This window comes from Myxine glutinosa, chromosome 9, assembly GCF_964187855.1.
Source record: "Myxine glutinosa chromosome 9, kmMyxGlut1.1, whole genome shotgun sequence".
In the NCBI taxonomy this organism is placed as follows: Eukaryota; Metazoa; Chordata; class Myxini; order Myxiniformes; family Myxinidae; genus Myxine; species Myxine glutinosa.
In genome coordinates this window covers 68749095-68764612 of record NC_136269.1, presented here as the reverse complement: position 1 = coordinate 68764612, position 15518 = coordinate 68749095, and the positions used below count along the sequence as shown (strand labels likewise).

The 15518-nt window shown below is 45.0% G+C and overlaps 1 protein-coding gene across 10 annotated transcripts in view; it reads left to right on the top strand.

Annotated features, from left to right (window-relative positions):
* Positions 1 to 15518, top strand: part of LOC137435342 (serine/threonine-protein kinase PAK 1) — a 107076-nt gene that overhangs the window by 61714 nt on the left and 29844 nt on the right. For 2 of the 10 annotated variants that reach the window (XM_068129039.2, XM_078784431.1), the window contains exon 2: positions 2707 to 2853. The exons of the other annotated variants lie outside the window; for them this stretch is intronic. The gene's annotated coding sequence lies outside the window, so the exon portion shown is untranslated. The remainder of the gene's footprint in view (positions 1 to 2706; positions 2854 to 15518) is intronic. 10 annotated transcript variants of the gene reach the window in all.

The following is a 15518-nucleotide window of genomic DNA, read 5'->3' as shown; positions in this document are numbered from 1 at the left end:
GAGTTATTTCCTGCCCAGTGAACAAATTCCAAATTCCTGCCACCTTCAGTCTGACGTCACGCCTAGCCAGCCAGTTTCTGAAAAATTTGGGTCAAAAACCTTATCTGAACACACAACCTTTTCTTTCAAAGGAGTAACAGTAGCAGTAGAATATATATATATATATATATATATATATATATATATAATTTTTAAATGTGATCACAGGCTTACGTTGGAGTTTGTACACCAATCGCATGCAAGATAAAGACATTGGTAGACATCGGTGTACCCCTACATGGATTTCAAGGATAACGGTTGATGGCGAGCCACACACACCTGGTGTATGGGATTTTAACCTGGGTTCCTGAATCATGAGCCGTGGGTTCAGACAGGAATACCAACAGGCCAACGTCAGCACGACATTTGTAAACGGTGTTTGATGTGTTCATCACTCAAAAGTCCAAGGTAACAACTTGAAGCGGAAATTGAGCTGAAAGTCAGACTATTCGAGGCCCACAAAGTGTCCATAAACACTATTCTTTTCATCAAATTATTTCTTCATTTTTCCTACAAGATGAATAAAAACAAAGGTGGTGCTTTGAAAACTTGCATGGAAATTTTAAGCAATAAGCACAGTAGTCTGTGAAGAAATAACAGTTGATCCAAAATGCATTCTGTCCTTTTGGCGATACAGTTTGCGCAGAACTCAGATGCAGTGGGTGAGACAGGCTCATCTCGGACTCGCAGAGCACCATGCGCGCTGAAGATAAGCAGTCGGTTAGGAAAGCACGTTTGTTGCCACAGCATTTCCGCCCATGGGGTTGGCAATTGCGGCTTCGCTGGGTAAGATGGCCGCGTGCAGTAATCCTTTATTGTTGATATCTTCTGCTCTATACCAAGTCCTCCATGCATGTTTTATGCCTCGGTGCTCGGATTTTGGATCCAATCACAAAAAGCTTCTCTGCTGATGACTCACCTTGTTTTTGAATCCTTGACAAAATACCTCCACCTCCTCTTAACCCGCACTTCATCTGATTTCAGTCCATCCACTGCAGGACAAAGGCCTCCCTCAACTGAAGCTGAGAGGTTTTTGGTGCACTCGCCACGCTTGCCAAGTGCGGGCTGGTGACAATGAGCAATCATGGGAATAAAATGCACACCAGCCAGTTGAGAAAGAAACAAGTCTTTAATCACTCAGCCAGACACGAGCTCCTTGACAAAACAATTACATAAAAATAGAGACATTATTTATTTTGCTTTGCTTTTGCTTTCCCCCCCCCCCCCCCCTTCCCCTCTCACTCTGATTTTTCCAGCTCCCACTTTTAATTTCCCCAACCTGTCCCTGACTTTTATTGGATTAACAAGACCATGACCAAATATGACTGTCCTTGAAAACTTTTACCATCGTTTATGCAGAAACAAAATAAATCTAGTGGAGGTATTAAGTATCCTTATAGGATCGGCTAACCCACTGATTGTGCAAATTTTATCCAGGAAGTCCAAGATGCATTTATCCATGCTGGTTTTTCTTCTTCACCCCTTTCCTACTTTGGCTTCACTTGTTTTTATCTCTCCTCATTTGTCTCTCTAATTTGATTTTTCCTTTGCTCCTTTTTGTCTTTTTTTCAGTAAGGATTTTGAGGTTTCATGCAGGATGTCATGGCCTGCACGTACCTGCTTCTCCTTCACTACCGCGACAGTATTGTAAAGTGAATGAGCTGAACTTGACTTGGCTGTTTTTAAAATGGCCATACTTGCTGACTCTGCTTAGCAGACTTGTGTTTGTTTTGGATTTGCCTTGCGGAGTCAGAAAATACAAGCATTCGTCAGCTGGGATGGCCAAGCCAGCTCGCATCACCCCAGTTTTAGTGTAGAGGCAATGGAATGTGGCCTTTTGCCCACTCAGACTGATGACCCAAACTGAGAACCTTGTTTCGTGGTTGTACAAGGTGTGTGTGTGTGTGTGTGTCTGTGTGTGTGTGTGTGTGTGTGTGTGTGTGTGTGTGTGTGTGTGTGTTTAGCATGGCAAGAAATGTGAGGGTAGCAGTGGGGTAAGAGGCGATTGGGCCTTCGCCCCCATTTCCATCTGGACAAGCAGTGCGCCACATAATCAGTCAACTCAAGCTAAATCAATGAGCTGTCTTCCCTGTTTTTCATTTGCACTCTCTATGGTTCCCATTCTCCATGTCACAAGTTATGCAACTGACACTTCCTGTTAAATACTAATCCGTAAAAAGTCGCCGTTTCCAGGTTCTGATCCATGGTACCGCCAAATCACCGCGATGAAGGAAAACTAATTTGGTCAAATATTAGTTCATTATACTTACATCTCCAATAGCCCCTCATGGCTGTGAGGAGAGAAGAAATGTGCCACACCAGCACTTGCCTTTGGGCTGAAGACGCTTATCCAACCACGATATTCTAGTTTTGTATCTTTAAATAATTTTCTGTAATTTGTCGAATTTGTTTATCACTTGGAAGTTGTGGATTACGAAGTGCAAATAAAGGTGGAGAAAGTCTGATTTGATGCAGTTTAATTCCAGACTACAAGGCAACAAAAGGTGAAAATTCTACATATATATATATTGTTACGGATTCATCACTTCCTCCTTTGTTGTTATTATGTACTTATAGGATTTTTAGTTTCAGGTAATATTGTTGTTAAGATTTTTGTGTGAAATGGAGATGACTTCAGTAAAAGATAAAAAATAAATGTTTGTGAAGGAAAAAGGAAAACGTGGGAAAGCAACCAGAAGAGGAGAGAGGAGAGCTGCAGGGAGAGGAGGGAGACAGCCGTGAGTCGCATCGAGGCTGCGAGCGGACCTTTTTCATATTGGCCGTGAATGAGTTGAGGCTTCCTGGGAAAGGAAGGTATGATAGACAATGGTATGATAGACCTGTGCCTCGTCTTGGAGGTGGGGTTGCTATCTTTATCAAAAACTCTCTTCCTCACTCGCCCTGCACTGCCCTCTCTCCACCTCACCCCCAGGAATACCTCTGGCTACGGCTTCCCCTTCGCTCCCACCTCTTGTTCATATGTGTGTTGTACCGTCCACCAAACAGTGATGACTCCATCGACATCTCGCTGTCTGATAATATGGACCAACTTCTATCTACCCATCCCAACTCTCTCTTCCTCATATGTGGTGATTTCAATTGTCACCATGCCAGTTGGCTGGGTGTGGGTACCTCTTTCAACAGCCATGGCTCCTCAGCAAAGGACTTCTGCGACTCACTGGGACTGACACAATCTGACAATTTCCCGACCCGGATCTCAGTCAACGGAGCATCTTCTCTTCTGGACTTGGTTATGACTAACTTCCCTGAAAATGTCTGCTGCTCTTCTTCTGCTCCAATCGGCTCTTCTGATCATGTGCTTGTTAAAGTGGACATCTCTCTGACCATTCTCAGGGAGCCTCCTCAGCATCGGCGAGTCTGGCATTTCACTCAGGCCAACTGGCACGGTCTTCAAGCAGCCATCAATCATCTGGGCTGGTCTCCCATCTCGACCACCTCTGACATCAACTCATCCTGGGAATTCTTCCAAAGTAAATTGCTCTCTCTCTCTCATGTACAGATTTATCCCATCTCGTCTTCAGTTGTCATACCCTTCCTCCCATCCATGGTACACGGAATCTTGTGGTGAGGCTGTTGCCCAGAAACAACTTGCCTTCGTCTCCTGGAAAGCAAATCCAACGGAAGGAAATCTCATTTCCTTTCACAAAGCCCGAAACAAGTGTGTCTCCACCCTCAGGAGAGCCAGGAAACAATATCTCTCCGTTCTCAAGACTGAACTCTCTTATCTGTCTCCCACTTCCAAATCCTGGTGGCGTCTGGTCAAATCTGTTTCTGGTGTTTGTTCCCCCTCCATCCCCTCCCTTACCTCAAACGGCTACACAGCTGACTCAGCACGTGAAAAAGCTGAATGCCTCAACTCTGTGTTTGCCTCTAAATCTTGTGTCCCCAACCCATCCCTCTCTGTACCCACCGCACCCAGCCGTACCCAGCTGCTCCTGGACTCTGTGTCCTTTCCTCCTGACAAGGTGGAAAAGTTTCTGTCAACCCTCGACTCTGATTCTGCAACTGGACCTGACGGAATCAGCCCACGGGTCCTAAAATCCTGTTCTTCTGCTCTTTCACTCCCTCTCTCTGTTCTCTTCACCCTCTCTTTTGCTCAAGGTCATCTGCACCTGCTTGGAAATCAGCCAATATCACCGCTTTACACAAAAAGGTGCAAAAACAGATCCTAACAACTAAAGACCAATCAGCCTTCTCCCAATTATCAGCAAAGTCATGGAATCCATCATTGTTTCGGATACGAAATCTTTCCTCTTCTCCAATGGCTTGATCTCTGATCATCAATTTGGTTTCAGACCAGGTCACTCTACTCAGGACATGCTGCTTCTGCTGTCTGAACAGTGGATGGAGGTCCTCAATGCCAAACAGGAAATTAGAGCTGTCTCCCTTGACATATCCTCACTACACCCAATGGATATTCTTACATCAATAAACCACGCTCGGAGGGCCGAGGTGGTGGAATTGCCGTAATTCACCGACAGGACATCAAGACCAGCCTCATTTCCAACAACGCCTGGCTTTTAAACTCTCTGGTCACACACAGTCAGTCATGGCTATCGTCTACCGCCCTCCCAAACCACACCCATCATTCCTATCTGACTTCTCCTACTTTCTGACCCAGCTCTGTTCCCTCTCTCCCTAAATCCTCCTCCTCGGTGATTTCAATATCCACATGGACTCCACTGACTCCACAATAACCACTGACTTCACTGATTTACTCACCTGCTTTAACCTCACTCAACATGTCAACTTTCCTACCCACAACCGTGGGCACATTCTGGACCTTGTCTGCTCTACTGGATTAATTTTGCACCATCTCTCTGGCTCCGACCTCACCCTCTCTGACCACTTAGCCATCACTATGACCATCAACATCCCCACCCCAGCACCAAGGCATTATCGCACTATCAACTTCCGTAAGCTAAACGCTCTTTCACCTACCTCATTCTCATCCACCCTCTCTGAAAAAATGTCCACTTCTCCCTTCGTTGACCTCCACACCCATTCTGACCTCACTGACTACTACAACCACACTCTCTCCTCCTGCCTCGACCAGCTTGCACCTATAAAAACCAAAACAGTTTCTTTCACCCATTCTGCTCCCTGGTTTACCCCTGAACTCCGCATGATGAAAACTCATGCTCGCCAACTTGAAAGACTCCACAATAAAACAGGTCTCACAATTCACTCCCAAGCCTACAAGGACCACCTACAACACTACAAAGATGCCCTCTCCCACGCCCGCTCCGCCTACTACTCTCAAATTATCCACTCTGGCTCTGGAAACCCAAAAGCACTCTTCTCTACAATAAACAAACTCCTCAGCCCCCTGGGCACCACCACCCAGTCATTCACAGTAGACAACTGCATCTCCTTCCTTTCATTCTTCCAAAGCAAAATTGACAACATCTACAGCAGCTTAACCACCACCGCACCTGCTCCCCCTCAAACCACCTGCCCCCCCCTTATCCTGCCAACCCCTGTCTCAATTCTCCCCAGTCTCCCCTACTGACCTCTCTGAACTCCTCATAGGAATGAAAACTGCCACCTGCACTCTTGACCCCATCCCCTCCAGCTTTGTCAAGGCCTCCCTTCCGGCTCTCTCTCCACTTATCACTGCAACAATAAACTCCTCCCTGTCTAGAGGCATCGTCCCAACATCCCTCAAAATTGCTGCTGTTACCCCCATTCTGAAAAAACCTGGACTCAACCCTGACACCCTAAATAACTCCAGACCCATCTCCAACCTACCCTTTCTGTCAAAAGTTTTGGAACGCACTGTAGCCACTCAACTTAAACATCACCTCTCTGCCAATAACCTGTATGAAACATTCCAATCCGGATTCCGCTCCAACCACAGTACTGAAACTGCTTTCCTCAAAATCACCAACGACCTTCTCCTCTCCTTTGACGCTGGCAACCTCAACATTCTCATCCTCCTCGAGCTCAGCGCCGCTTTTGACACCATCAATCACACCATCCTCCTCACCCGACTTGAAACCACCTTTAACATTACTGGCACTGCCCTCTCTTGCATCAAATCATACCTCTCCGACAGACGCCAGTTCATCTCCATCAATAACTGCAAAGCCCCCACTGCTCCCCTCTCCCAAGGTGTCCCCCAAGGTTCAGTTCTTGGCCCCCTCCTCTTCATCCTGTACCTGTACCCCCTTGGTCACTTAATCCGCCGTCATGGTCTCCAATTCCACTGCTTCGCCGATGACGTCCAGCTTTTCATCTCCACCAAGTCCATCTCCACCGCCACCCACTCTATCCTGACAAACTGCATCACTGAAATAAAATCCTGGCTTCAAATCAACTTCCTCAAACTTAACTATGATAAATCTGAAATAATCATCATTGGCCCAAAAACGCTCACCAAATCCACCCATAACTTTGCCCTCAACATCGACGGTTTCCCAGTATCCACCTCCCCTCACATCCGGAATCTTGGCATCATCTTTGACCAAACCCTCTCCTTAGACAAATACACTAAACAGATCACAAAGACAGCCTTCTTTCACCTGAAAAACATCGCCCGTCTCCGTCCATCCCTCTCCTTCACGGCTGCAGAAACCCTCATCCACGCCTTCATCACCTCCCGTCGAGACTACTGCAACAGCCTCCTCTTTGGTTCACCCTCAATAATCATCAATAAACTCCAATACATTCAGAACTCCGCTGCCCATCTACTCACCCATTCCCGGACCCGTGACCACATCACCCCCGTCCTTTACAAGCTCCACTGGCTCCCCATCCCCCAGAGAATCCAGTACAAAATCCTCCTCTTGACCTACAAAGCCCTCCATAACCTGGCCCCATCCAACCTGACTGACCTCCTCTCCAGACACACTCCCACCCGCAACCTCCGCTCTGCTGATACCAACCTCCTGACCCCACCCCCCCCATGCGGACCAAATTCAGATCCTAGGGGGACAGGGCCTTCTCCATCGCTGCTCCCACCCTCTGTAACTCACCACCTCACACCATCAGAGACTCCTCCTCACTCACCACATACAAAACATCACTCAAGACCCACCTGTTCAACACTGCATTCAACATTTAACCCACAGCATTTAACCCCTGACTCTCTTCTCCTTCTCCTTCCTTTTGCTTTGATTATTTACCTGTTGATTTTTGTCTTTTTGCACTTGTTTTTTTTGTACTCTGTCAAAGCGTCTTTGGGCTTCTTGAAAAGCGCTATATAAAATAAATGTATTATTATTATTATTATATCACGTGCCTTCGATGCGGTCTGGCACACCGCTCTGCTCACCAAACTCTCCTCCTTTGGTATCCATGGAAATCTCCACACATGGCTGGTGGACTTCCTCTCTAGTCGTCGTCAACGTGTGGCTCTGAATGGGTTTCTCTCATCTCCTCTTCCTGTTCAGGCTGGAGTTCCCCAAGACAGTGTTCTGGGCCCTGTGATTTTTCTGGTCTTCATCAATGATCTCTCCGACTCTCTTGAAAATCCTCTCTATCTCTTTGCTGATGACTCCACTCTCTGCCACTCCATTCTTCATCCCTCATCCCTCAGATCGGCAGTCTGCAGCCTCCTCACTCTCTGCAGACCTGGACAAAATCACAGACTGGGCAAACAAGTGGAACATGTCTTTCAATCCTGACAAATCTCACGCTCTTACGATGTCTCTCCGAAAAGACCGACTGGCCAACCCTCCCATCCACTTTCTGAATAATCCTCTCCAAGAAGTTCTGTCACTCAAGCTTTTGGGTCTCACTATCTGCAATGATCTTTCCTGGGAAAACCACATTTCAAATCTGGTCTCCAAAGCCAGTCGCCGACTGGGCATCCTCCGTCGTGCGAAGTCCTTCCTTGGCACACCTGAGCTCCTCACCACATATAAGGTTTTCATCCGCAGCTCAATGGAATACTGTTCCGCCCTCTGGGCTGGTGCTCCTGCCTCACACTTAGCTCGTCTTCACGCTGTTGAAACCAAAGCGTTCAGATCATTGGAATCTCCCGCGATGAAGCTACCTCCGAGGGCCTTTCACTTACTCACGGCAGGCAGGTTGGTGGTCTTTCTGTCTTCTACCGACTCCTCTCCGGCCTTGCTCCTCCAGCTCTCTCTGGGCTCTGTCCCCCAAATATTCCTACAGGTCGCACAAGATCTGCCTGCAACCCTCTGATGGTTAAACTGCCAAAATCAAGACTCTCTGCTCACCTTCACTCCTTCATTCCTCTTTTCTCCCACCTCTGGAACAAACTCCCTCACTCTCTTCAATCCCACTCCACCCTCCAGGTCTTTAAAACAGCTGTTCACCACCATCTCTTATCTTCCCCCATCCAAAACCTTGATCTTTTCTACCCCCGCTAATTTCACCCCAAATCCACTTTTTTGAAATACCAACTTCTTTCCTGGAAGTCCTTGGTATCCTTGTGTTTATACTTCTCCCACCCCCCACCTCTTCCCATGCTGCCTCCCCCCAAGCTCTCTCCCTCTCACACATTCCCGATGTCCCTGCTCTCAAATGTTGAGTTTATGTGCTTCCCCTTCTCTCCCCATCTTGTCTACCGCTCCCCTTTTTATATACTTTGTTTGTTTGTCTGTTTGATTTGTTTGTGTGATAAATGTTAGCTCTTTCACGAGCCTCGATTCTGTATACAAATAAAAAAAGAAAAAAAGGGATTGCCCGCGACATCGTCCTATATTGCGATTGCAATTAAACCTGCCTCTCAGGTTTTATTACCCAGTGTGAGCTATTGTTGGAGGGAAGGCCAGCACCTCCATTACAGGCCGATCTGCCATTTTCCCTCGAGGAGGCTGTCCGCCTGGTGCTTCGTGCTTTGTCATTGGGATTCCCATATCGACATCATTGTGTGGATCGCCGTTGGTTTCCATATCGGCTTCATTGTTGGTGGACGTGAGGCGTGGATTGCGCTCACGTTTTGGTGGATCGTTACCCCGTGCCGCCAGCTGCCCGACCTTTCACCTCGTAACTCCACGTTCGCCGCCGCGCCATACCTGCCTGTTCTGGCCGTTCTGCATGACTTTGACTTCACCCCGCATGGGGATTTGTGCATGGACTTTGGGGAATGTTACATTCCACTCACGTTTGGCGTATCGTGAGTTTATTGCTTTGAGAGCATTGGGGAATGATGGTACCATCATATGTATTGTTCATTTGATGCAAGTGACATTCAGTACAAGCCTAGCTCTGAAAACGTAACAGCTGATTGCTCGTCTCATCTGCCACTGCCTACTTCAGAGCCAAGCCTGGAGGATGATGTTGAGGTTGTCGTGCTCACATCGACCCTCATTGCTGTGACAGCTGAAGAATTCAAAGCTGCCTGTATTTCCTGCCCTGTTCAAGCAAAGTTGCATGAAATGCTTACAAAGCGCTGGCCGAAAACTTCAAAAGGCCTGGATCCTGATCTTCTTCCTTAATTTAGATTGCAAAGTGAACTGTCATTACAAGAGGACTGCGTGATGGGAAGTACTCACCACCTTCTTGTCCCAGATGCACTACAACCACATTTCATCAAATTAGCACATGGCACTCACCAGGGTATAGTGAGGACAAAGCAGCGGTTAAGGGATCTGTACTGGTGGCCGGGAATGGACGCGCACGTCTAGTCTGCAATCAAGGCTTGCATTACTTGTCAACAGCACGACAAGACAGTTGTGACACACGCATCACCACTGTAACCGGTTCCTTATCCCGACACAACCTGGGAGAAACTGGCAATCGACATAGTGGGGCCCTTCGATTCTGCACCACTGGACTGTCGTTTCACTATCACACTCATCGATTACTTTAGCAAATGGCCAGAAATGGCCTTCACCTCCCAGGTCACTTCCACTACAGTGATCAAGTTCCTGTCATCTGTCTTCAGCAGAGAAGGTATCCCAAAAGAGTCGATATCCAACAATGGTTCACAATTCACCTCTCGAGAATTTGAAACCTTTCTGAAAGACAGAGACATTACACACAGAAAATCAGCAGTCTACTACTGACAAGCGAATGGAGAAATAGAACGATTCAATCGAAACTTAAAAGAAAGCTTGCTCACTGCTAACATCGAGGGGAAAGACTGGAAAACATTTACAACTGACTTTCTTCAAACATACCAGGCAACCCAACATGCCACAACACAGCGTTCACCTGCTGAATGCTTCATGGGAGAGAGATGCACACCAAGCTGCATGTATCTGGTTTGCAGATGCCAAAGCCCAACACACAGTCATGCAAAGACACAGCACTCACAGTACAAGAGAAACAGAACAAGCAAAAGGCGTATACCGACAAACGGCGGGGGGCAAAGGAGATGAGTTTTGAATGTAGCTTCTTCGTCTGAGTGAGGAAACCTGGCATCCTCCGAAAGGGACAATCCAATTTTTCAGCGCCTCTCCAAGTTATGGAGCGAAGAGGATCTCACACGTACAAACTGTCCGATGGATGGATCTGGAACGCTTCTCATTTAGCATCTGCCTGACAAGGAAATGCAAGAGACGATACCGAGCAACCACTCCTTCCTGACATCACCGCACATCAAAATCTGTGCCGGTCGGCCGGGATGCCAGAGTTCGCAGACCTCCAGTCTGGACACAATATTATGTGATGATGTAATCTAAAGTTCTTAGAGAGTAAGAAAAGGAAGCTATGATAAACTGTTGCCATGTCTATTATTTCTTGTTTTATGGTTAATCCATGCTGTGGCATTACTAAATTTCATCTTCTAGTTAACTGCTATATATTGTTGTTCAATGAGTTATGGTATGCATGTTGTTAATGAAAGGGGGACATGTGGTGTTGTGCAAAGACTGGACGCTGGAGGGGGGCGTGGCCAGGAGGAGTAGTTATGGGTAGGAAGATGGAGGGTGGAAAGGTTTTTACGGAACTTTACGAAATTCATGTGCCTTCCGATGTTGGGTTGAATAAAACCGTTGGAGATTATTAAATTCCTCATTCTTGGAGTACTTTACGATACAACAAACGGATCGGCGATTTCGACACCGCCAGCAGTTTTGGCGCATTGATTAATTGGTTGCTTGTTTTAATGTTTATTGTTTAATGATACACCATTTAAATTACATCTTGGAGAATATACATTCCATATTATATCACCTGCTTTATTTTATAGAGCTACATTTAATACGGGAATATCTTTTGAGAGAAACTAAACACACAAACCGCTCAAAGCAGTCAATATGCTGTCAATATCCGGGTTCAAGGTGCGTTTTACCGATGCGCATGCGCAGCACCTATTGTGATAATGAATTTCCATTATCGTTATCGCGATAGTAAATATCGATTATCGCGATTATCGCGATTATCGCGATTATCGCCCAGCACTACTGGGAACCACTCATCTTGAGACAGTACCTTTTCTTTGAATAGAATATAGCCCTGAGTGTGCTGACGGTCATCTCTTAAGGTTGTACTTCAGATCTCTACTGATTTGGGGGAACCCCCTTGGGAGGCCTCCTGATCCAAAATCGAAAAATCTAAGACCAGGCTTTCCTGAAGACGAGTGGGTAGAAGGACTGTATCGGATTTCAGAGCAATCGGTTAGTAAATAAGAGACGAGTTGGTATCTGAAGTTTCAGGGGTTAACTCTCTCTGAGAGCCCCCATGATCCGAAATAAAAAAGCAAAGCATGAGCAATTGTGTGGGCCATCGAGTAGAAGGGCTGCATCGGGTATCAGAGCAATTGATTGGTAAATAAGAGATGAGTAGGAATTGAAAGTTTTGAGAGTAACTCCCTCTCTCCCTGGGAGATCCAAAATCGAAAAATCGAAGCCTGAGAGATGGTGCAGGCTACTGTTTTGTATTCATCTGTCAAGTTTTAGAGCAATCAGCCAGGTGATAAGGGAGAAGTAGCAAAAATAGCAAAAAGTTAGCGAAAGGATGGATGGACGGACAGACATCCGGACATCGCAACCCATTTTACAAGTTCATCTCTGAATATCGGGATGAGATGACCTAAAAAGGTTGAAAAAAAAACATTATAACAAAGCTAGGGAAGTGCACCTTGGCCTCGCGCCCAAAGTACACAGTCCAACAAAGCTTGTCCAACTAGTACACACATGTGCTTCAGCCCAAAGGCAGAACCACATGGTCAACGCATATAACCTCAGATCATCCGACAGAAAGTAGAGAATTGGTGAAATTATCAGACTACTCGTCCTGAGCTAGTGGTTCCAAAGGACATTTGCTCGATCCTGAATAATCAAGATTTTCTCCGCTGCTGACACAATTGAAATGATTTCTTTGGAAAAGGCAGTTTTGTTTTTTGATTATTGCACACCGCTCCTTTCCTAAGCCATTTCCAGGTGCTGCATGACGTCATAGCCGGGCATCGATGGGGGCCCAGTGATAACGCGCTCTGAAAGGGAGCACTCAGTTTTAACTCTGGTTGTTTATTTGTTTTCTTGCTTGTTTGTTTGATTGTCCGGGCGATATCTCAGCCATCCTTTGAGCTAGGAAGCTGAAATTTGGGCACAATAGTGAGCAAGTGCTTTAGCAAAAACTGTATTTTTTGTCTTTTGATTAATCAATTAATTGATAAGTTACTTAATTATTATCGATTAATTAATTACTTATTTATTTCCTTTCTCATCTGGGCATTACCTCAGGCACCTTTTGAGTTAGGAAGCTGATATTTGGGCACGACAATGACCAAGTGATTTGGCTGCAAAAGGTATTTTTTATTTATTGATTAATCAATGAATCGATTAATTATTTAATTATATTAATGACTTAATTAATTAATTATTTTAAAGTTACAGATTTTTTTTTTTTTTTTTTTTTTGTATACAAGATCGAGGCTCGTGAAAGAGCTAACATTAATCACACAAAAAGACAAACCGACACACAAAACACAAAAAACAAGGGGAGCGGTAGACAAGATGGGGAGAGAGGGGGAAGGACACAAAAGAGAGGGGGAAGGACACAAACACAACATTTGAGAGCAGGGACATCGGGAGGACTTGGGGGGAGGTGGGAGAGGATTAAAACATATGAACACTGCAAGGACTCTGGGGTGAATTACCGGGGGTAGAAAAGATCAAGGTTTTCGATGGGGGAAGATAAGAGATGGTGGTGAACAGCTGTTTTAAAGACCTGGAGGGAGGAGTGGGATTGAAGGGAGTGGGGGAGTTTGTTCCAGAGGCGGGAGAAAAGGGGAATGAAAGAGTGAAGGTGAGCAGAGAGCCTAGACTTTGGCAGTTTAACCAGAAGAGGGTTGCAGGCAGATCTTGTGCGACCTGAAGGAATATTGGGGGGACAGAGCACAGAGAGAGCTGGGGGAGCAAGGCCGGAGAGGAGTCGGTAGAAGACAGAAAGACCGCCAACCTGCCTGCGGTGAGTGAGTGAAAGGCCCTCGGCGTTGACTACATCGCAGGAGATTCCAATGATTCTGAAAGCTTTGGCCTCAACAGCGTGAAGCCGAGCAAGGTGTGAGGCAGGAGCACCAGCCCAGAGGGGGGAACAGTATTCCATTGAGCTGCGGATGAAAGCCTTGTATGTGGTGAGGAGCTCAGGTGTGCCAAGGAAGGACTTCGCACGACGGAGGATGCCCAGTCGGCGACTGGCTTTGGAGGCCAGCTTGGAAATGTGGTTTTCCCAAGAAAGATCATGGCAGATAGTGAGACCCAAAAGCTTGAGCGACAGAACTTCTTGGAGAGGATTGTTGAGAAAGTAGATGGGAGGGTTGTCCAGTCGGTCCTTTCGGAGAGACATTGTAAGAGTGTGAGATTTGTCAGGATTGAAAGACATGTTCCACTTGTTTGACCAGTCTGTGATTTTGTCCAGGTCTGCAGAGAGTGAGGAGGCTGCAGACTGCCGATCTGAGGGATGAGGAATGGAGCGACAGAGAGTAGAGTCGTCAGCAAAGAGATAGAGAGGATTTTCAAGAGAGTCAGAGAGATCATTGATGAAGACCAGAAAAAGCACAGGGCCCAGAACACTACCTTGGGGAACTCCAGCCTGAACAGGAAGAGGAGATGAGAGAAACCCATTCAGGGCCACACGTGAAATGATGCAGATGAAACGGTGGTGGTTAGGTTTTATATTAGCCAATTGATTAATTATTTAATTATTTTATGATTAGTATTTATTTACTTTCATAATTAATTAATCATTTATTTATTTATTTCTCATCCGGGCAATATCTCAGGCACCTTTTGAGCTAGGAAGCTGATATTTGGACAAGACAGTGACAAAGTGATGTGGCTATAAAGGATATTTTTTATATATTAATTAATCAATAATTATTAATTATTGATTTATATTTGATTAATTAATCAATCAAAAAAAATTATATATATTAATAAACCATTAATTTATTCATTGATTAATCAATTAATTATTAAAATTTTTTGATTAATGACCTAATTAATTAATTTTCAAAAAGTTACAGCTTCGGATGAAGCACTGGTGGTTTCGGTATGCTATTAGCCAATTGATTAAGAAAATATTTTACGATCATTACTTCTTGATTTTAATTATGCAATTAATCAATCGATTATTGGACACCTCTCCCTCCCAATACAGTCTCTATGAGCTGCACGGCGGTATCGCCGGTGCCAAAGGTGCTCCGGCAATGCCGCAGTGGAGGATATTTATTTATTTGGCATGGGGGGCGGTGTACTTTGAATGTATCTGCACTTGTTATTTTTGTGTATTTGCACAGACATATTTGACTATTTCTGCTTTTTTAAAATTCGCTGGCAGAACTACTTTTTGTCATTATGTTAGGGAAGATGTGGGAGTATGTGAAGACACATTTATGCATGTTTATTTCCACTGCAGCTTTATGTGATGGATGAGCATTGGACTGTGTCTCCAATAGCAATCTCACACTGTACTGCATGGCTATGTCAGCATTCCTACTCCTCATAGTTGCTCAGGAGCCATTATGAAGCATTAAAAATCTGTCCCATAATCCTGGTGGTTTGGGCACACCGATGTTCATACTCTTTAATGAGCACAATGACAACAATCCTTTATCTTTGTGTTTATAACCAAAGTTGCAGAGTAAGATTGATAGAAAAAGGATGACTGCCAAAATGTATTTGGAAAACTTGTATTGGAAAATTACTCTGATAATTAAGAATTTTTTTTTTGATAAACTTAAAAAAGAAATTAATTTAAATCTTGTTAAGAAAAGAAAGTTAAGAAGAAATGTTAAAAAAATTAATAAAATAAATAAATATTAATTTAATTACAGTGTATTGGAAAATTATTCGACAGGTGAAAAGTAATGGGACAGAGAAGTTAAAAACGACACCTATATTTTGGAGCCTGGTAGCTTCCTGAAAAAGCCATCCCACCACTTGACCTCACAACTTCTTAAGATTAACAAAAACTATTTCAAAAAGTTTAAAATGGCAAGATCGACTAATTACCTCCGCCACCAAAGGTGGATGGAGGTTATGTTTTCACCCCTCTGTCTGTTTGTCCGTTTGTTTGTGAACAAGATATCTCCAAAG